The sequence below is a fragment of the Stegodyphus dumicola genome, chromosome 1 (assembly GCF_044657685.1).
Source record: "Stegodyphus dumicola isolate Sdum_Otavi_A_Nest chromosome 1, ASM4465768v1".
Lineage (NCBI taxonomy): Eukaryota > Metazoa > Arthropoda > Arachnida > Araneae > Eresidae > Stegodyphus > Stegodyphus dumicola.
The window spans coordinates 223,023,705-223,047,459 of record NC_140768.1 but is presented as its reverse complement, the minus strand read 5'-3'; the positions used below and the strand labels follow the sequence as shown (position 1 = coordinate 223,047,459).

The window sequence follows — 23,755 nt, the reverse complement described above, 5'->3', positions numbered from 1 at the left end:
TTGGAAAACTTCGAAAGTTTTCCATTGTAATTGTAGCCGTGTGAGAGCTCTATTATTTTAAATCATCACAATCTCGAGCACAAATCTTTAAATAAAAATATCTGAAATTTCATTTCGATTGCTTGAGTGGATAGGCCGCTAGGGATTCATATAACGAAAAAGTTCTTTTTTATGACCATCGTGTACATATTTATCGAAAACTGTGCTGTCAAATTAGCTTACTGACATGAATTACTACTTACTGACTATAGAAATTCTAATCTAAATTTTCAAAAATACATTTAAAAAAGTTTGCTGCTCTCTGTTATGAAAATTGGTTAAAATTATCTGCCTCCCTCACGGTGTTTAAATTAAAATTCTGAAAGGTTATCCCATGTAGTATATGGCACCTAAAACTATTGCATTGTTCACCGGTGTTTTCATATTGAATGACTAACAAAAATAAAAAGCGAAAACGTGTAGCATTATCGGTCGGTGGCTTCTTGATGAGATTCCCCGCCTTAGCAGTTTGGTTTATCTCGTCTAAACGCTCCGTTGGTTTCCATTCGCATGTGGAGAAAAGTCCATTTCCTGCGAAACATTTATGAATTCAGATCGGTCGAAATCCGCCTCAGCATCACTGTTCCCACGGAACGGCAACAGTGGAATTAACCCTTTTGAATGATGTGTTCAGAATGCTTTGCACTTGAAAACTACTTTCTTTTGGGAAAAAAGGCATCAGGACCAAAAAATCTGCTGTCATTAGCTTACTTTTCGACAATAAATAAATAAATAAATGAAGAACATTAGAAGATTGGAGTTATTGAATTTAATTGACTAGTAACTTTGTTCTTGTCGCATTTTATATCCAATACAGAAACAGAAGAAAAATGTTTTTGTCGAAAGGAATGATTTTTTCTTATTACCTAAATAAATGAAAGACTCTTTCGACCATACCTTTAACCCTTTGCACTGGAGGCCTTCTTTGCTCAGGCAAACCAGCAACGCGAGACAATTTTCCACATATCTGGTGAATTTCTTGCATCTAACTTAAAATGATTACACAGAAATCTAATGGTTCTTTTATCTCTGAAAATACTTGCGATCCTGTGGCTCTTTCGCCGGATACAAACGGTACTTCTTCGGATTCTGTTGCACGTTATCCATTCTGAATTTTCTATCTTTTCTGCGGAATCCAATGTCGCTTTGACATTCGCTGTCCATTACCCTGATGTTTCGGCTTCTTACATCTCTTTACTTCATCGCTGCTTTCTTTCATCAAATAGACTATGCATAGACAAAATTTTGTTCTTCAACGAAAAATGAAATTCATCATAACTTGAACTGATTCCTTTATCGTATCCGATGCTTAATGGGCTCCGTAACTTTGAAAATAATATTCCTGTTCCCACGACTTTTGATTTCGAACTAAAATATTATAAGACGCATATATAAGAATAAAACGTATTTAAAATTATAGGTTGGCAGTTGTTTTATACGCATGTATAGTTGAATACACTCATGAGCGATATTTCCGAAACCAAGCATAAACGTTACTGCTCGAATGATACCGTCAAAGCGAATGGTGATCGAGAGTCACCTCTCGAGTTACCACATCAAATGAACTGGTGACCGAGAGACCCCTCTCGAGTGCAAAGGGTTAATAGATATTGCTGCACTAACTGCAAACAATGCATCTAAGTTGAAACTTTTATTCACTTAACTTCAAGTAATAGATTATTCGGGCATATCAAAGTACGCAAGGCTTACTTACCTAGCCAAAATGGCCTTCATAGAAGATATTTCAAGAAAAACTGGCTACTACTTATGTAACGCAGGGGGGGGGAAGAACCACAAAAACAACCATGTAGCCAGCCCATTGGCCGAGGATCGAACCCAATACTAACTGTCAATATTCAGCAGTCTTAACCACTCGGCCATATTGGTACAGCTCACAAGCTTGAACGAACGGTTTTTGAATAGTCTATACTCAAAGTAAACTTCTCAGACAATCCCCAGCGTGGCATTAGAAATATGCTTACCAAAGTTTAAAGTTATCTGAATATGGCAAAGCATACGAGGGTTATATATGCTTGAGGAAAGGTAAGTCTTTATGAAGGTTTTTTTTAAAGGAAACTTACTTGCATTCATATTACACGTAATGAAAACAACGGAAACCAACCATGAAGCCAGTTCTTTTGCCTGGGATCGAACAAAAATTACATTCATTATTCAGGTGTTTCAACCATTCGGCGGTGAATATATGCCGATTAAATTAGATTAACCGATTAAAGGTAAAGCATAGGATGATCTTAAGAGATTTATGTGTGTGTGTGTGTGTGTGTGTGAGATTATGGCAAAGCCTCGAGGGCTATCTGCCTAAGGGGAGGGATGCCTTCGTGGAGGACTTTCTAAGGGAAACTGGCTCGTATACACGTTGCACATGGGGAAAACCACGAAAACGCCCATGCAGCCACCCGTTCGCGGGATTCGAACCTCGGGCCAAACTACCACTGTTCAGCGACTTTACCGCTCGGCCGCTGGTGGGCCCTGATCTTAAGAGAAAGAATGCCTTTGTGAAGGACATTCTAAGGGCAGATAGTCGTATTCAAGTTACACATGGGAAATCCGAGAAAATTCCCATGAAATCAATCCGCTCGCCGGAATTTGAGCCATGGTCGACCTACCAATGTTCAGTGAACCTATCGCTCGGCCGCTGATGACTAATATGTAGGTTTGGTTTATTGAGATTGCGGCAAAGCCCTCCTGAGGGGGATACCTTCGTGGAGGACTTTCTAAGGAAAACTAGCTCGTATGCATGTTACACATGGGGAAAACCACGAAAACGCCCATGCAGCCAGCCCGTTCGCGGGATTCGAACCTCGGCCGAACTACCAGTGTTCAGCGACTTCACCGCTCGGCCGCTGGGGGGCCCCGGCTAATATGCAATCGGTGTGATTTATATGTTTCAGTGGCTGGTCTCCATTTGAACTATTCTTCTAAACATTAAACTCCCTTTTTTTAAATATTGGTCAATAAAGCGACTTTTCGTTCCCAAAGTTTTTGTACTTACTATGTTTCTGCATTCACAGTTTACGAAAGCTATTACTCTTCCCATATTCTCGCATCCCTTGAAGCTGTGATCATTAATTCTTTTACATCCTTTATATGCTGCTGGACATTAAAATTGCAATACCAGGAAGGAATGATCTGACGAACGCCAAAATCACAAGAAAGGAAGACGAGATTGGGATATGCGAATAATTAGTATTTCAGCGGGAGGGAGAAGCATTGCATAAATGGAAAGTTGCGTAGTGGATTTCTCATTCGGAAAGCACTTCGTAAGGTCAGAGTTTGCTCATACTGTATTATGCCTCGAATAATAAGAAGAAATGTTTACCAGTAAGCGTTGGAATTCGATAGAGGCAGTATCGTTGCCCATCGAGAGTGTGGATTAGCGTTCTCTGATATCGCCCGTCGCACAAGTCTACACCCAACTACAGTCACGCGAATATGGAATCAAAGGTTTGTTGAGGGTCATACTGAACGGCATGCAGGATCTTAACGCCCGAAAGGACAAACATATTGTGAGGTCAGCCCTGCAAAACTCTACAACTACATCACGGACCATCAGTCAGGAACCAATCAAAATGAAGCTGAACCAAAACCGATTTATTATGAACCAGGTTTTTCATCTCAGACGCATCGCATTCTTGTTAGCTTCGCCAGCTTATTCTCCGCTGGTGCATTTCCTTCTTTTTTTAGGTATTAAAAAACGCCCATGCAGCCAGCCCGTTCGCGGGATTTGAACCTCGGACCAAACTACTAGTGTTCAGCGATTTTACCGCTCGGCCGTTGGTGGGCCGTTTTAAAAATATGAAATAGACAATAAAACAAATTCCCAATTCGGGCTTCTTGGGGGCCCATATTTGGGTGCAGGACTACGTTATTCAAAACTGGATGGTTATCGTTGTTTTTTTCACAGTGCGGGAAACGCGAATACGTTCATGCAGATTCTTCATTATTTAGTTTCTTTAAATATAATACAGAGCTATAATATTTGGTGGCAACAATTTGAAACGTGAATAGTCGCATTTAAGTGATTCAACGAAAAAATGCCCTTTCAAAGCTACTAGTCCTTCTGAGTTAACGCCCCTTTGGGCTAATAATGAAATTAAAAAAATAAAACAACTACACTGCTTGCAATTGCTATTTACCAAATTATTACAATTACATCGCTATTTATCTATTATAAGCTTACAATCGTACGATTCTTAGATTTAAAAATGTTTCTATATAACTAATAATTAATGTTATACGCTTTTTAATGATAATTTAACAATAAAATTAAGATTTTTTTAAATTCATGTTTTTCTGTGATACAAAGCACTCCAACATTTACTTGTAACTCAAACTTCCCATTTGAACGCCTTTTATCCGCATTCCATTTAGGTACTAAAAGGTATTAGAAATTCTGAATTCCATTCAATTTATTCCTTGCCCTATTCTATGTTCTATTATTATGTACCCTATTCTATTATTATGTTCTATGCCTCAGAACAGTCGAAGTGTAACCGACAGTTTTGTCACTCAACAAACTCCACTTTCCCGGGGTCAAAACCACGGATCTAATTTGATGCCACCGCAGCACGCGATTGAGAAAATCAGTTCCGCGTTGTAAAGAAAAAGAGAATTCCCTAAAATGCTAGCTACCGTCACATTCGGAAAAATAATATTTCTTTTTTTATGGTACTCTTTGAGAGTGCAAATCCATGTTTGATTCGCTTTTCAAACAATGGCCTAGCTTTCATCTGTTTCCCCTCTCTTTTCTTTATTATTTGAAAAATATTTCCTGGTCTCTTCCTCTGAATTTATCGTGGAGTCTGTGAAATTAATATTTAGTCTGGAAAATGCAAAGTTTGTGCAATGTGTAAGGGGCTAAATGTGAGGATTCAGTGCTTTTCGTAACTGCGTTTTCCGTGATAAAAATTTTATTTCGCTAGATTGCTTATATTTTACATTTACTAAATTACTTCTAAAATAATTGCAAATTAGAAATAATCGTTTCGCAGCACTTTGGATATCCTCTAAATCGCTTTAAATGAAAAAGAAAGTAAAATAATTACACCAAACTCTTAAAATAATCACTTGTTACTTAAGCACAGTGCAAGTGAATACGAATTTGATACAAGCATTCCCAAATAGGAATATTATGGAGTACTGCAGTAAAATCTTTCTTAATTAAGACATTGAAGTAAATTAAGTTTTGCTAGTTTAATTAATTATGGGAAAGCACATAACGACTACCTGCCTAAAGATATGCCTCCGTAAAGAAATTTTCAAGAGAAATAGGCTGGCATCCATGTTATATACCGGAAAATCACGAAACCTCTCTTCAGTCAACCCGTTGGCCGGAATTTAAACCTGGGTCGAACTACCAGTGATCTTATCCGCTGTTATGTTCAGCGATCTTACCCGCTCGACTGCTGGTGCCGAGTAAATTTTGTGTAAAGTAAAATTACACAAATTTCACGGCCCACCAGTAAAATCGCTGAACACTGATAGTTCGGTCCAGAGTTCGAATCCCGGCGAAAGGGCTGGCTGCATGGATGTTTTCGTGGTTTTACTCACGTGTAACATACATACGAGCCAGTTTCTCTCTCTTCTCTCTCCACGAAGGCATCCGTCTCCTTAGGCACATACACCTTGAATGCTTTGCCATAATTAAATAAAACAGACCAAAACCATACATACATTTTACTTTAAAACTGATTTATAAATATGAAAAAGGGTTTGAGGGAACTGGAAATTTATCAGACTTAAGCAACTGGGAATAATGAATGAGTCTAAATAGATTTAGAGGCTAGAAGATGTAAATGAAAAAATTAAAAAAAAAGTGGAAAAGAATGTTTTGAGAGATGTATGCAAAAGAGGTCTCCGTTGCTGTCAAACAGAATCCTAATCCACTTTTCTATAAATTATCTAGAAGGAATGCAGTTAAATTTGCAGTCTTGGCGTACTTAATGATGAACTGGAGACATGCACTTGTTATTTTTGCTTTAAGTAAAATACTGGCTATAATATGTGTTGTCTCGTCTTTCCTGTGGCTAACATTCGTCCAAGGACAATATCGCAATAAAAGTTTGCCTGACGCACCCGTATTTGAAAAGTATAAGGTATACTCTAACAACGTCTGTAGTTAAACAGTATGAGAGGAGTAATTCTCATGACAGACAGTTTTTCACCGATGTTTATCACGCTACTTAAGTAAAAAGGTAGGAACAGGTAAATTGAAAGGAAGACTGATGTACAACTGTCAAGCTGTATCAGGTTAGAAGACCTCCTACAGTCACACTACAGTCCACAGTTATAGCAACCACCTTAGTAGGAATCGCTTCAGAATACACCAAACTCAGGTAACCAAGTGCACAAAAATTATTCACACAACCACGCGCATGACAGTTTTTCAGTTTTCAACGTCGGCATTTCCATATGCATTCTTTTTGCTGTATTCCAAGTTCCAACGGCTTTTATAGAAAAATTAAGATTAATTTTTTGTCTGAACTTTCAAACTGTTCGTGTGACGATTGCGAGGTGCCCTTATATGTTACAGAATCGCATCAGACCAAGTGTCGTTGATTAATACCTATATAACAGGTATGAATGCGTTCAAGAACAGTGACCAGAATTCACTCAGTGGTGGAGAAGATGGAAGATACCCCAAATAATAGGAAGCTTCTAGTTCTTTGCCTCAATGCTCAGGTTTTCCAAAATGCATTGCCTGTACATGCTTTACTTCCAAATGTACTGTTTCGCGATATTTTATGTAGAAAAATAAAATTTGTGGCATAACGCTCTGTAGCATTTGTTATTCATCATAATTTTATGTTTTGTAATAAATATCATAAAGGGGACAGCCGTATGTTTCCTGATACTTAGGTGTTATAGCAACCACCTTAGTAGGAATCGCTTCAGAATACACCAAACTCAGGTAACCAAGTGCACAAAAATTATTCACACAACCACGCGCATGACAGTTTTTCAGTTTTCAACGTCGGCATTTCCATATGCATTCTTTTTGCTGTATTCCAAGTTCCAACGGCTTTTATAGAAAAATTAAGATTAATTTTTTGTCTGCTATTCAAACTGTTCGTGTGACGGTTGCGAGGTGCCCTTATATGTTACAGAATCGCATCAGACCAAGTGTCGTTGATTAATACCTATATAACAGGTATGAACTGCAGGTATGAATTTTATGCAGGATGGCGCTCCATCCCATATTGCTACACGTGTGATAGATCTCTTGCACACATCGTTTGGTAAAAATCGCGTGCTGAGCCACCACCTCTGTCATGTATGGCCTCTCAGGTTCCCAGATCTCAATCGTGTGATTATTAGTTGTGGGGTCTCCTGAAATCGCAAGTCTACCGCCATCGCCCGACCTCATTAGGGATGCTAAAAGACGACATCCAACAACAGTTTCTCACCACAACTATAGATATGCAGTGCTGTTCACAAAATTGTCCCTCAAATACGGGTATTGTTGATGAATGAGGGCCGACATGTTGAACATTTGTTATAAAGAACATAGTCTTTGCTAAAAATCAACTGTTATGCTAATTGCTGTTTTTATTATCATATGATGCGCCATGTGTTGGCCGTTTTACTTTTAGTAAAATCCAGTGACATTTCATACATGTGTGTCAGTTTACATTATTCAGTGAATTACTGAATTTTCGAATGGTAACGGACTTTTAGGTCACCCTGTATTTTGTTATGCATTCTGAAATAATCGTGTTTTAATAGCCTTTAACACCAATGACAATATGCTGCTTTATTTAATTTTTAATGCCTGTAGTAGATTTAATTTAGTAATACGATCTCTACACAAAAATTTTTTTTGGCATACTCACTAGTCAGGAGCAATGCAAGAAACACCGAAATGCCCTATATTAAATTTTATTCAGCGAGTCCTGTCCGATGCATTTACCGATGGAAATGTGTGATGTGGACACCGTACGATTTCCTTGTACGACGTATTAAATTACCCACATTTTTTCCTGCACTTCATTTAAAACTGTCCTTTAAACTGTCATTAACTTCATTTAAACTGTCCTTCATTTAAAAATTATTTCATCGAATTTCATTATAGATATATTTCTCATTCAATGAACTCAATTCTCATTTCGCGACACAGCAAATATTCACGAAACTCAAAACACCTTCATTAAAAATTGTAAAATACAGAAAAACCTAAAACATCAATTACAGTTAAAAAAAAGGTACGCACAAACATGCATTTCGACCAACGCGCAGGAAGACATTTTCTGAGCATAAACATGTAAATTAACTACTGGATCCACTGTGAAAAATGACACTGAAGGTTAGTGAACCAACGGACTCAACTGACTATACAAATCTACTGCATGCAGGTTAATTAAAAAATCCTTCACCGGAACAGAAGAACAACATGAATCAATTATTTTAAAGCAAAAAATGCACAATTTACCTACATATAAGAATAGACAAACTGAGCTCACCGAGCTAGGAAACAGGGTGGGAATATGTTTGGTGTGGCGGCCGATTGCAACGAAAAACGGAGGTGCATAACTAGATGTTATAGCAATCATATACACCCAATTTCAACGTTCTGAGGCTTCTCCCTTTTTGAGTTATGTAAGATACCTGCCTACGTACGTACGTAGAGATGTCACGAAAAAATCGCTTCCGAATCCATTTTACAATCAGTTTTGGAAGAGAGGCCTTTATTCTGTCCGTACCTACAGATGTCACCCCAAAAAATCTTTCAATTGAATTCGAGAGCAGTCAAAATGAATATTTTCTTTGAAATACGATACCTAAAATTTTTCGCAAATTCAATACTTCCTTTCCTTCGTACAAAGAAGTAAAAAGAAAGCAAACAAACTGATTACGATCAGTGATTGCGCATCGTAATTTGTTGGCTAATCACATGTTAAATCATACTGCAAGTCCAAATGGCATAAAGGAAATGTAAAGTATTATTTAGGAGTGGATTTTTTCAACCACGGCAGATCCATAGCTAAATTAATCCACTTCTAGATACTACTTGTCAGTTTCTTTTATTTCGCTTAAAAATACTTAGGCGAATATTTAATTATCACAATTAAAATTATATAACTCTAAATGATGCTCAACCACTTATTTTATTTTACTTAAAAATATTTAGATCAATATTTAGTGAGCGAGTAGGAGCGTAAATAGTTAAGATAATGTGCCTAAAGAGTGTAATCTGTTCGTGGCAGACGCTTTAAGGGAAACTTTCTGCTATTCACATTACGCGGAAAAAAATTATGCGGCCAGTTTCTTTGAAAGCTATTTGCCTTTGGCTTGGTTTATTTGATTAAGGCAAAGCACTCGATAATTATCTGCCTTTCTAAGGAAAACTTGCCCATATACACTTTACACGTGGTTCTAAACGCCCACGCAAACAGCCCTTTCGCCTTGATTCGAACCTAGATTGGAACTACCAGTGTTCAGCGATTTTACCGCTCAGCCGCTGGTCAGCCTATTTGCTATTTTTGGAGGGGATAAAATTCGGTTCCGGTAGACAAGCAGAGCGCGGATGCACCCAGATATCGAAATCTTTACAACGAGCTAAAGAAAAAAATTAATGAAAAGCAGAATAGCGTAAGTGGAATTATTAATGTATGTTAAAGTATCTGCTTAGTAAGGAAAATTAAAAATAGCTCAACAAATGCTACTGTAAAGTATCAGCATTCAAAACTGGAGAATTACCACGATATAATAAAAAATTTTTAAACACAGAAAGGCAGCATGCTTGAAAAAAATTCCTCGATTGAGACTTCGGATGCAAATAAACGTGTTTATGTTTATAAACAACACCTAAGGTTCTGCAGATATAAAATCTTAAGAATCTGCAACATTAAGGATTTAAAAGTTTAACTAATTTACTGTATAAGGTTTCAAAACATAATGCAGCTACAAAATCTCACGGTACGTTTATCGCTAATCTTCAACTCTTGCAGCCAAATGCCCGCGTTGCAACAGTCGTTTATCCTGAATTAAGTCCAGCAAGTGACCGAACGGTGAAGTCGCTGAACACTGGTAGTTTGATCAGGGGCTCGAATCTCAGTGGACGGGCTGGCTGAATAGGGATTTCGATAGTTTTTCTAATGTGTACAGTGTATATGAACCAGTTTCCCTTAGAAAGTCCTCCACGAAGGCATATTTCTTCCTAACTCAGATAGCTTTGCCATAATTAAATAAACCAAAACCAAACCAGCCGTGCTGGAACTAACTCTCCAAGCCATGAAAACGCCGATTCAACAAGCATCTTCGCTGGAATTTGAATCGAACTTATAGTACTCAACGGTTTTGCCCACTCTTCCACTGGTGGACCGAATATTTTAATCAAAGGTATAATTAAAGCGAGTAATTGTTTATTTGAATTTGACAGTAAATTGTTTTTCTTTCGATTTTTCTTTTTTGTCCACAGTTTTTTCGTATTTTTGCTTTAAAAAAATGTAACACTGGAAATACAGAATTTAAGTGACAAATATTGATTATGTATATTAATTGACTATCCATTGAAATTATATATTACCTTTTGCGAAGTCTAACCAATCCATTCTGCACTTAGGTGTTTTAACTTTACCTATACCTTAATAAATGTTAGTAGAACTTGGCTCTCGTTTCTAAGCAACCACCATTACGAACATTATCGATATCCCATACGAGATTTACGGGAATACGGATCATTGACCGAAAGTAACAACTACACTATCGAGGATTAAATATGTTTGGCAACTGTAATTCAAACGTAATGAGCTCGGGTGGGGCAGATCTGTCGGACAATAGGATTCGGACAGCACGTTTCTGAGGACACAAATCAGGTTAACACGAGAAGGAAAGGAAACTCATCCTCATTCTACAGAAATGGTGACGAACATACCTAATCGTGCGTAACATAACAAAAAGAAATGAAACGTGGGTTGATGGATTTAGGTATCATTTGTGGCATTTTTGATTTACTGTTTGAAAATAATATTGTTCGTTGGCACGATGCTGAAATATGAGCCATCCATTCTTTCGCTGCATTTATTTAATTTTCTCAGCTGTCTCTAGAAGATGAAAAATTTCACTTAAGAAAATTATTTTCAGACTTTTTTTTTTTTTTTTAGATTTATATATAAGGAGAAATTCATTGAAGTCTAACACTCCAAGAAGTTTTCCATTAAAGTTTCATAAAGTTAAAAAAAAAAAAAAAATACGAACATTATACATTAAGAAATTACAATCTGATCTTGACATGCAGATTTCAATTTAACATCTAAAAGAGTTTTAGACCAAGTATTTATGATAGGTTATTTTGATCACGGCAAAGCATGCAAGGTAAAGCATACTAGGTTTATCTTCCTAAGAAGCGATGCCTTCGTACAGGACTTTTTATGTGACACATGCTCGTATTCACACTATATGTTAGAAAAACCACAAAAAGCAATTACGCAGCCAGCCCATTCGCCTGAGCTTGAACTCAGGTTGAAGTAGCAGTATTCAGCAGTTTTAACTTTACGGCCACTGGTGGGGCGTTTTTAATAAGGAAAAGACTTAGTTATTCAAGAAATATCTACGCATTTATTGCACTGGATCGCTTGAGCACTATGACAGTATCAAATATTTTTTCGAGTATAAATACTTATACTTTATTTTAAATTTAGCCGTGGAAATTCAAGAGTACTACAGTTCTTTAAAAACAATATGCTTAGTATTTTTCCTGTTCTGACCAATGCACTATTCTAAAATAATTAGTTTTTATTGGTATACAGTTATCAGACACCTAGTATAAGCTAAACATTGGAATGATAAATTAAAAGTTGATACAAAACTTCATACTGTAATGATAGCCCTCCCCATGTTTGCCGCTATTGATTAAATTAACATAATCTACCATGGCAAGGATTCAGATGATTCATTTTCAGATGATGCCAGACTAATGTCCCGCTAGACAGCAATTTTCAGCAGGACAGGCGCAGAAATATTCTTAAAGTTTCTTTTAATTGATCTTTTAAGCTTCAGTTTATTATTTATCACTTGTTCAAGGATAGGTTATTTCTCCCCACCCTCCTCCTCCTAACACATTCTTGAAATAATTATTGCGGGTATAGATAAAGCAATTTTTGCGGTCTCGCGGCCCCTACCTATTCCCTACCGGAGGGGTAGAAAATTGTCCACAGCAGATATTGCCACTATCGCACATATTAGGTCTTATAACTAAATATCCAGTGGTATGCACTGAGCATTTCTAATAGAATCATCACAGATAACCTTTATACACGAATTTTGCCCAGCTTAATGTATTCCTTTTTTACCACAAAATTTGTCAGATCGATGTCTTAAAATACTTTATCATTAATTTTTGTAATGCAAAATTCAAAAATGCAATGGCTTAAACAAAAGCGTTAGCTTTCCAATATGACAGGCGAAACTTGCTTAAAGATAGATCACGATCTATTTGCTGAATTCTAGGCTCTCCGGGAAAGCTTATTTAAAAAATTCTGAACTAGGTTAATTGCCCATGTTGCTTGCTCTATCCCGAAAAGAATTTTAATTGAGAAAAAATAATCTAGTACGTTTGATATCAAAATTTATAAGCAAAATCGGTTATTTTCGTAGCAAAAGGACGAAATAATAATAATAAAAATCTCAGTTCAGATTTTAAAAACCGCCCAAAAGGATTTATTAAGGTTTTTTTTGAATGCTCTCACTGAGTTCCCAGTCTACCATTCTGCTGTTGCACTTACTCCTGCTAGCTTTATTATTAAGCTACATTTCCTTCACACAACGCCATATACCATTCAACAGCAAAATTTTAAAAGCAGCACATGCCTTTTTTTTGTATCTTTTTATTATTAACATTTTGTGTGTTAACTTTATTTATTAGATATCACTTTCTTCGCACTTACGTTGCATGAACACAAAATATTTAAAAGCAGCATATCTTTAGAATTTCCGACGGACAGCCTCGCGCGCTGGAGATTAAAATATTTTATTCCGTGCAGTGTTGCCATTGTTCTCTTTGAAATCGTTGAGTTTATAAAAATGTTCGTTTAAAGTTTTATAAAATTCGAAATTCAGGTATCCAGGTGCATATGTTCGGGTGGGGGACAATGCTATTCAAAATTTAATGGCTCCAAGTACCGTTGGGTTTTACATACATACATACAAATTGTTCATTATTTAATTTCAGACAATAGAGGAGGATAATATCAGGTGGCAACAGTTTGAAAATTGATTCGTTGTTTATAGTGGATGACGGGAAATCCCGTTTGGATACTAACAGTCCATTCCGGCTAACGCTTTTCTGTGCTAATAATAATAAATAGCTTACAAATTACCCCATAAAAAACTATAAGTGAATCATTTTTAGAATACTGAATGGTTTTACCTTCGTAAAAAAAACTATAAGGGAATCATTTTTAGAATTATTTAAATTATGGTAAACTACACTAAACTTTTTGTTACCTATGTAGGCGCACTATGCTTCATACAACACATAACGAAATCGTAAGCGGTTAATGCATGTATTTTAAGCAATGGACTCTGAGAAGATGCATCAAATATGCTGCATTTCTCACAGGAAGTTACAGTAATAAACAAAAGAATTGGATAATCACCCCCCCCCACACACACACAATTTGTCATACCAAAGTAATGGTTTTAAAGCTATTTTACAACGATATTTCCGCATTGTCAGATATACAAACACAAAATACAACGCAGGAGGTTGTTTTACAAATATAAATCTTATTTTAAAGAATGTTGATACTACCTATTACGGTAACAGTAAATATTTCATGTAAAAAAGTGAATTTCAGGAAATGAAGAAATCTTAAAAATAAGAAGTCTTCACCGTGAACTGAAATAACGACATCCGATTTCATCCTCTTTTTACTTTTTGTTTTTTTTCATTCATTTGTCAGGAATTACTCGTTTCTGTTAATTTTTTGCCTTCATCATACGATTTTAAGTTACTTAACTGTATTTCAAGGAAAAGTGGATTATAGTAAAATTATTAGGTACTTCTTTATCACAGCGGCCCCCGAGACCGACTTATGTTTTATTTTTGCGAATTAACATTGTATTTTATAAATTATTCTTTGCTTTCTTGTGAATATGCAGTTAACAGTCTTTCAATTTGCCAAATGAAGAGGTGGATGCCATATAACTTTTCCAATAAAGACGTCTTTTATCTCAACGATTATGCGAAAATAGCCACAACAGGAAAATATATGTTAATGACGAAACTATTTGGAGGTCCAATGTTAAAAACCATATATATATATATATATATAAAGGGGGGCCTCGGTGTTGGAAATTGGGTTAGTGGTTCCAGAACATCGTTGGTCATTGCTATTAGATTTATAGCATTCTTGGGCAAAGTAGCTGACGTCCATCAAATGGTGTTATAAACATGGACCTTATAAGAAACCCACTCTCTTATAAAGTCCTCGGGTTACGAACAGCTTAATGCGTGTGAAAATTCTGCAGCTGCTCGGAACAATTACACCTGGAAAATGAACCCTACATCTGATGCAAAGATGATGATTTTATTGGAGAGCAAAATACGCAGCTCCAATAAAATTTTGAAATCGATAATAGTTTTTTCATCCGACGCAAGAACATCAACGCCAACGACGCCGGGGGCTGTGGCGTACTCCACTCTGTCGCTGATGCTCCCACAGCTGTGGAGTACGCCGAGAAAATGGGAGCGCTTTGTTATTCAAATCCAGAATACAGATGATAGTATATTACTGCGCAACATTATTCAACATGTGGAAGAGGGATCAACAATCTGGTAGTTCGGTCCAGGGTTCGAATCCCACCAAATGAGCTGGCTGCATGGGCGTTATCGCGGTTTTCCCCATCTGTAACGAGTATATGAACCAATTTCTCATAGAAAGTTCTCCACGAAGGCATCCATCCGCTTAGGCAGATAGCCCTTGAGTGATTTGCCATATTAAATAAACCAAACGAAACCAGATTGCTGGAAAGGATACAAATGTGTATGTGTGTAATTATGGCAAAGCCTCGAGGGCTATCTGCCTAAGAGGAGGGATGCCTTCGTGGAGGACTTTCTAAGGGAAACTGGCTCGTATACACGTTACACATGGGGAAAACCAAGGAAAGGATACAAAAGTGAGCAATTCGGAGAAGTTGGTTACAGTCACTTTAGTGATTATTAAAAATATTCTTAGCAAACAATATCTGAATATTATTGCTATTATTAGTTCAAAGGGGCTTTTGTCCCTGAGGAACTATTGTTTTCGTTTTGCGATTTTGCGTCGAATCACTCTGAATGTCCGTTTCACTTTTCAAACTGTTGCCACCCAATATTATCGCCCTGTATTTTATTTGAAGAAATTCAATAATGAAGAATCTGCATAAATGTATATATGTTCCTCGCAATCTGATAAAACAACGGTACCTAAAGCCATCCTATTTTGAATGACGTAATCCTACTGCGAATATGGGCATCTGGAAGCCCAAATTTGAAATTTGGAATTTGTTGTATTAGCGATTTTGTATTTTGTAAAACTTTAACGAATTTTTGATTAACAAACTCAAGGATTTCAATGCGAGCAATGGCAACGTTGTATAGAAAAAACACTTTTATCTCCAACGCGTGAGACAGTGTATCGGAAATTTTAAAGATATGCTCAATTTTAAATTATTTTGTAATATTGCTGTTGAACTGAATTTTATCATTTAAGTTCAAAGAACATGATATTTAATAAATAAAAATAACGCACAAAATGTTAAAAAAACGCCCCCTTTGGACGCAAATTAAAATCCGAAACCTTTCAGATTTTCTTTTATATATATATCTAGCGTCTTTTTATTTTTACATTCGCGCTTCACGAATTTGAAAAAAATCATAGCTGCGTAAGGTCCAGGGTCACTATAAAAAATGAAGTACCAAATATCACAACCAGAAAATGAGTAAAATTAAATTGCTTGTTTGTTTTCATAGGGCTGTTTACATTTTAAAATCCTTAGATTTGCACATTACGTTCAAACATGAAATGTTAACCTACGTTTAATGTGTTTATAAGCGTTATAGTTACAAATAAGGAGACAAACAATAAAAACAGTTATTTTCAGCTTATAGGATCAACAGTCATTTTCATTCCTGTTGTTATGAAATATATGGTAGTAATAAAGGGTAAACAATCTATTTTTATATTGAAATAATGATGGTTTAAGCTTTATTTTCAGAAAAATAATTGCGTGTGATATAACATTAACTGATTATTTGGCATTAACTCCAGAAAAGCGCGTACACTCGCTGTGAAACTCCGATTACTTGATTTATTCAAAAGCACGATTATACATTCAGCGATTGCACTGCCGAGTTTACAACCAAACAAAAAAACTTTAGGTAAAAAAGGTATTTCGTTCGAATAATTGCAAACCAGATAAAACAGATCTGGGATTGGCAAAATCTTCGTAGGCAGATTAATAAGTTTTAGGCGATTAGAGTAAAAATGGGAATTAAAGCAGCCAGAACAGAATGTAGTTCTAATACCGCAAGAACAGCCAAGTGTAGATCTTCATTTACCTTGGGAAAATCGATTTGCTGAATAGGCCTTGAAAATTATGACGAAGCGCATTACGTATTAACCAAATGCAACACCTGCTCGATTTAGAATTCGTAATATTTTACGTGACTTGTTTCTTACGTTGTCAAAGCACAGTGCACTGGTAGACTTTATGAATGTATTAAATATACATTTAAATTATTTTTAGCCCAGAAAGGCTGGAAGTCTCGAAACGGCATTTTACGTCGAATCACTTTTCAAATTGTCACCAACAAATATTATATTTAAATAAATTAGACACTGAAGAATCTGCATGAATGTTTCTCGCTTATGAGTAAACAATGGTATCTAGAGCCATTAAATTCTGAATAATGTAGGCTTCCACCCGAAGATGAGCACCTGGAAGCCAGAAATTTGAATTTCAAATTTGTTTTATTATCCATTTCATATTTTGTAAAACTTTTGATTAAAAAAAACCCAACGATTTCAAAGCGAACAGTGGCAACATTGTACGAAATAAACATTTTTATCTCCAGCGCAGGTGTCTGTCTATCTTAAGACATTCTTCATATGAAATTCTAAAGATATGAGGTTTTTAAATGTTTTTAACCCAAAGGGATGTTAGCCACAATGCTCTTGAAACGTGTACGTGTGTATGTAAATGAAAAAAATGCCGCTTGGGACTTAATATAAAATCTGAAAGATTTCAGATTTTCTTTAATTTGTTCATTATACGACAAAGAGAGTTTTACATATATAGAAGAGGAAGGGAGAAAATAAGTAAATGAAAAATAATCTCATATGAAATATGAAGTGAACCTAATGTGTAGTTTGGTTTCCTCAGTAAATTGGAATCGTTAATAAAATGAAAAAATAAAAACTAATAACAATACAAAAATAAGGACTAAAATATGTCTAAAAACAAGAGAATTATTGCTGATTCCATTGAAAAGTTCCCGACTTGTCAGGGGGAATAGGAGCCATCTAGGCCCACTCGCGGCCGAGCGGTAAAGTCGCCGAGCACTGGTAGTTCGGTCCGAGGTTCGAATCCCGCGAACGAGCTGGTTGCATGGGCGTCTTCGTGGTTTTCCCCATGTGTAATGTGTATGCGAGCCAGTTTTTCTTATAAAGTCTTCCACGGAGGCATCCCTTCTTTTAGGCAGATAGCTCAAATGTGCTTTGCCATAATCTCAATAAAACCAAATTCATGAGAACAGCGTTTCGTCATTTCACATATCTGAACAAAATCCCTATTCTAATTGTAAATTTCTATTCAATTTTATAAAATCCGAATTTAAATCTCAGAAATGTGAAATAATTCCTTCACTCGCTGATAGACAATTAATTAAAGAAATAAAGATAGTATTCATACAGAACAATACTTAAACTAAAAATGAGAAGAAACGAACAATATATAAATGAAATTGAAATAAAAATCAAAATCCAAATGAAATAAAAGTAATATACACATGTTTTTACATATTAAAAGGTCACGCCACCAGAGCAATAAACATGCAGACGCTATACACACGCACATATACGCTTATCTATTAAAAGGTCACGCCATAGCAGCAATAAGCATAGACGCTATACACACGCACATATATATATATATATATATATATCAGTAATTATGAGTAATTTAAAAAGCCGAATACATGCGCTAAAAATATTTTTACTACACTAGTAATCTAAATTACTTATACTTAAGTTACTGACTCATTTATTCAAATAATTCATTGCATTAATTAAATTTATGCTCGTTGGAGATGATATGAAACAATTTTCTGATAATAAATTATATATATATATATATTACTAACATTTCAATTTTTCCATTTAAATTGTTTACAAAGAAATTTTCTAGTTTCTTGTAACGTAATCAAAATAAACTTAATAACTTTTTATTAATTTGATAACTCGAATTTCATTTATAAATACTTGTAAAATCAGTTGTTTCAATGTAATTAACACTTCTGAAATTTAAAATCTTTTTAATAATTTATTTTCATGAGATAAGAAATGAGACAATACTGAATTTAATGAATGATCAATGGATTTCCAAAATAAATTTTAGATTAATTTCCTGTGTAAAATAACTTTTATAGCCACCAAAATATTATGAAAATCTATATATATCCACGCCCATGTTATGGTTATTTTATAAGATGAAGCGGGGAAATGGCGGAATACCGTATTGCACCGGAGCGGGTGATTTATTTTTATTTATTTTTTTTTTTTAATTACTTAGTGTAAACAAAAACATTGATTTAAAGATTTACAAAAACAGTATTGATTTTATCTTCAAAAATCGTATTATTTCATGAGCTAATAAAAAAAAGTTTTAAGGGGAATGGAAGCTAAATAGTTCCATTTTCTACAATAACTATTAATCAGTTATTTGCTATTACTACAATTATAGCCACCAAAATATTATGAAAATCTATATGTTATTCAATTTAATTATAACAATATAATCTATTGTTATTCAATTTACTTTTCTTATACCTTAATTAAATAAAAAGTTATAAAAAATACAGAAATAATTTCCCTGGAAATGCGATAAATATTATTGCTTAATTAGTTTAGTCCTACGAATCTTAGAATGGTTTTGCGATTATTGTTCAAATATATTATCCTTATTCACAGCTATGACTATCATTTTCCGTTTTAAGATAAATAAGCTCATTATTTTCACTAAAATGGGGAAGTTGCCAAGATATGCACGATGTTTCCCAGAAAAAATAAATAAATAAAACATTTGTTGACATGTGATCCTGAGATCAGTACCATAAGGTGACACTGTCCGAGGCGTCATAAGAGTTCAATTCCTTGATTTCACAGTAAACTAAATTAATCAGCATTTCTACACATTTTTTGTCGTGCTATATTACAATACAGTAAAATATTTGTTTTGAAATATGCTTATTAAAAAAACACATCAATCGTACTATTATACTAGATCTTAGTTTCCTTAATTTTTGTTAAAATCTTGCAAGAGAGAAAAAATGCATAATGACGAGAATTTCTGATGGACGTTTATAAACAAATTCTTGCTAAAATATTCACTTATACCTAATAAAAACTATATAATAATAAAAAATTTTCAGTAGTACAAGAAACGCTTTTGTAACGGTTCAGATCTTTTATGGGACGTGAAATATATATATAATTTTCAAAAAACATTTACAAATTTTTAATACTAAAACTAGTCTGCGTGAAATACAGTTCCATAATTAAATCGGTGAATGCTTCCAGAAGTAGATAACCTCATTTCAGACAAACATAAGCGATGAAATATGATGAAAAATCATCAGCAGAATACAAATTGTTAAATTGCACGAATATTTAGAGTATCGTTCCGATTTTAATTGATGTAAATAACACAGAACAGTGTAAGCAAATTAAAAAGTCACAAGAGAAGTTAAGCAGAAATGTCAGAAAAAACATTTTTTAATATAAATAACATTGTAAAACATTTTAGTAATACAAATTAGACTTACTTAAATTAGGGTCGCACAAGGAAAAAATCTCCTGAATCAATTCGTGTAATTCCGCGAAACTGAAAACACAAAAAAAACAGCCCGTTTTGACAAAACAAGTATAAGCAGTGCAACAATAACGGAGCAAGTGTTTCTAGTAATAACACACCGCTTGCACAGAACGATTCTGCGCGAACTGCTTTGTTGGATACTTTTTGCCACTGGTTTAGAAATGCAACCAGAACTGAAGCTCCCGCGTGTGACGTCACCACAATCCAGGTGGCGTCCGCGACGGTCAAGTTCCTCACGAGTATTTTGCCAGGTTTTTCAATTTTTGTAGTCGTGACGTCACGGAGAGCTCTAGTGACCGGCGATGACTGAATTTTGTTAGCGGTTTCGAGAATTGAGTCCGGTTGGACAAATGGTGCTGCTTTTTTACAAAACCGGAAAAGGATGGGTAGGTTGTTTAACTTGTCTGATAGGACTAAATTTTTATTCGCATTTTTCTGATAGCATTCAGTATCTCGCCTGAAAATTGTGGTTTTATTGCTGCAGATAACTGAGTCATACTTCTTTCATTTAATATATGACCGTCAATTATCGTCATATATTTCATCACAATTCGTCAATTTTTGTACTAGATTTTGTTATTTCTTTCCACTTTCTCTGCTTGTGGCAATCATCTTCAATTTAGTAATCAGTTTAGAAACTATGAAAAAAATTTCCAACTTTGTGATAATCATTTTCAGCCCAAAAAAAGCTTAGTTTCGAAATGAGATTCTGCGTTGGTTCACTATAAACGGCGAATCTCTTTCCAAGTTGTTGCCACCAAATATCATCGCCCTGTATTATTTTTAAAGAAATTAAAGAATGAAGAATCTGTATATATGTATGTATATACCTTGTACTGTTAGAAAACGATGGTAGATAGAGCCGTCAAACTGGAAGCCCGAATTTTTAATTTCATATTTCATATTTTATAAAACTTTCATTAATTTTTGATTAACGAATTCAACGATTTAAAGCGAGCAATGGCAACACTGTGCGGAATAAAACACTTTTATCTCTAGCGCATCAGATTGTCTATTGGAAATTCTAAAGATATTCTGTTTTTAATTTTTGATTAACGAATTCAACGATCTGAAAGCGAACGGTGGCAACACTGTGCGGAATCAAGCACTTTTATCCCTAGCACATTAGATTGTCTATTGGAAATTCTAAAGATATTCTGTTTTTAAATATTTTGTAATTTTACTGAATTGAATTAAATGTGGCGTACTGTGGCGAAGAACGTGATATTTAATAAAAAGTTAATTTTTAACTTTTTAGGTGTCTTAGGTGTAAGTTCTTAGGTGGTAACTTACTGTCTTTATAAAAAGACAAAATTTTTTTCTGGTAGCCATCTTATTAAGAAAACTAAGTATTGATATGATGAACTGATAAAAGTTTGAAAAAAAAAATAAAAAAATGTATGCCGACACTTGACAATGCATCGGGAATTTTAAACATATGCTGCTATGCAGCTTTAAAAAAGTTTTGATTTTTTTTTTAATTGTATGTGGCGTAAGCGTAAAGAAAACGATGCTTAATAAAGTTAAAAAAATATATGGATTAGCAGGAGGAAGTGCAAGAGCAGACTGGTAGACTGCGTGCTCAACAAGAGCATAACAAATCCTTTGGGAGACCTTTAAAATCAAATTTAATCTGAACTCTTTTAGATTTAAAAATTTATTTATTTATTTATTTATTTTTTAACCTGAACATTTCGAGATGGAAAACAGAAAAACGGTTGTCCTTAGCAATGGTTATAGAGAAATCTTATGAATGTAGGAAAAAAAAAATATTTTTAATGATATAAAGCACTTGATTTAATAACAACCGCACATAGGAAAGCAGAATGCAATGAAATATAAACTGTAAGCATGCAGTTTTTAATTAAAAGTAATATGTATTTAAAAGCATCATTAGTAATATCTTTCCAAATACCTTCTTTTTAAATGTTCGCTTTTTATTTTATAATTATAAGTAAGACCGGAAACTTTTAAAAGCAACTTTTTATATCAACTACAGTTGTAATCAATTAATCAAATGATTACAGAAGAACGGTCAAAAGCCATCACTAAGCATTGTTATTGCTTGCGACAAAAGGCCTCGCTATTGTTTCGTGCGAAATTTGTCGGTGAGTTGGCGTACGTAATTTTGAAAATACTGATTTCAGTATTTCTGAATATCGAAATTAAGAATGAAATTCTAAATCGCATTTAAAGTTTGCTAAGTTCTTTTATAAACAAATTCTTTGAAATAATTGAGACTTTCAGTTTCTTATTTCGCAATGTTGGCGAATGTTTACCGATATGTTTGCTGTTTGCATGAATTTATCTCATACATCCTTTAAAATGCAAGAGTGTTACATGAGACAATAAAAAGAATATTATTATGTCATATTCAATTAACATTATTTACAATCTTTTATATATTCAATGTAATTTTTAAGATTGAAAAGATCAGTTTGGAAGAAGTATTATTCGCTCACTAAAATTTAAATAATTGGCACTCCTTATGCATCATAAATTAATCAAAGAAAAACAAAATATGAAATTAGGTAGTATATCTAATAAAATAAATATTTAAATTAATCTTTAAACAATAATTTTAGATAGATTAGATTTAGTTATGGTTTGGTTTATTTGATTATGACAAAACACACGAAGGCTATTTGCCTGAGGGACGTCTTCGTGGAGCATTTTCTAAGGGAAACTGGCTCGATGTTACTTGGGGAAAACTACAGAAACGCCCGTGCAGCCAGTTCGCTTGCCGAGATCAGCCTACCGGGGTTCTACTTTACCGCTTGGCTATTATTGGACGATTTTGATTATGGCAAAGCACATGATGGGAAGCGATGCCTTCATAAAGGGCTGGTGTTTCTGAGGAAAATTAATCTGAATTGTTACACAATAGGAACGCCTCTCGCAGCCAGGTTCTTCAACTGTCAAGAACAGATTGTTGTTGTTGTTGTTGTTACTACTCTCCATGCCTAGGAATACACTAGATGAGTTCCACGAGTCCATGCACCTTTAGAAAATCGAAAACAAGCTTAAGAGACCCGCAAAGGTCCACAAGAGACAACTCCAGGCACTCAAGGATATGTGCTGGTGATGCGGGTGCATTGTGACACTTAGAACAAATTGGGTGCATCTTGACACCACTCTCAAAGGTAAGTCCCCTCAAGTGCCCACTGAAGAATCGGGAAAGGGTTGTCTGAACAAATCTTTCGCAATCCATAGCAAGGGATCTTCCAAGACAATCAGCTTGATACCAGGGATGACTCGGGGGAACGAGCCATATCTGCCTCAAGAACAGATATTAGTGTAAACTATCGGCTTTCGCGGCTTTGATCCCTTAACTGAATCCCTTAACTTAATATGGGTTTTACAGGAAATCCTTTAAAATAGCTTGGAATTTACGTGCTCAGTTTAATCCGTTGCGTTGAAAATTCAGTACGCTATATTTTCAAAATTCTACATTCTTATTTACTTACAGGAATTTATTAGTTTAAGTGTAAGGTAGGTCTAACTAAAACACACAAAATATGCTATTTTTAGCAACAGGTGCTAGATGCTTCTTTGGAAAGAAATATGATTGTTTGATTGCAGTGCCGAATAAAAAAATAACTTTTCTCCCAATGTAGCATTT

At 34.9% G+C, this 23,755-nt stretch overlaps 1 protein-coding gene across 2 annotated transcripts in view; it reads right to left on the bottom strand.

Annotated features, from left to right (window-relative positions):
- Positions 1 to 20,445, bottom strand: part of LOC118192455 (uncharacterized) — a 178,961-nt gene extending 158,516 nt beyond the window's left edge. Inside the window, exon 1 of one of the 2 annotated variants that reach the window (XM_035363430.2) lies at positions 20,084 to 20,445. The gene's annotated coding sequence lies outside the window, so the exon portion shown is untranslated. The remainder of the gene's footprint in view (positions 1 to 20,083) is intronic. The other variant, XM_035363429.2, reaches the window with a different exon arrangement.
- Between the last annotated feature and the right edge of the window lie 3,310 nt (positions 20,446 to 23,755).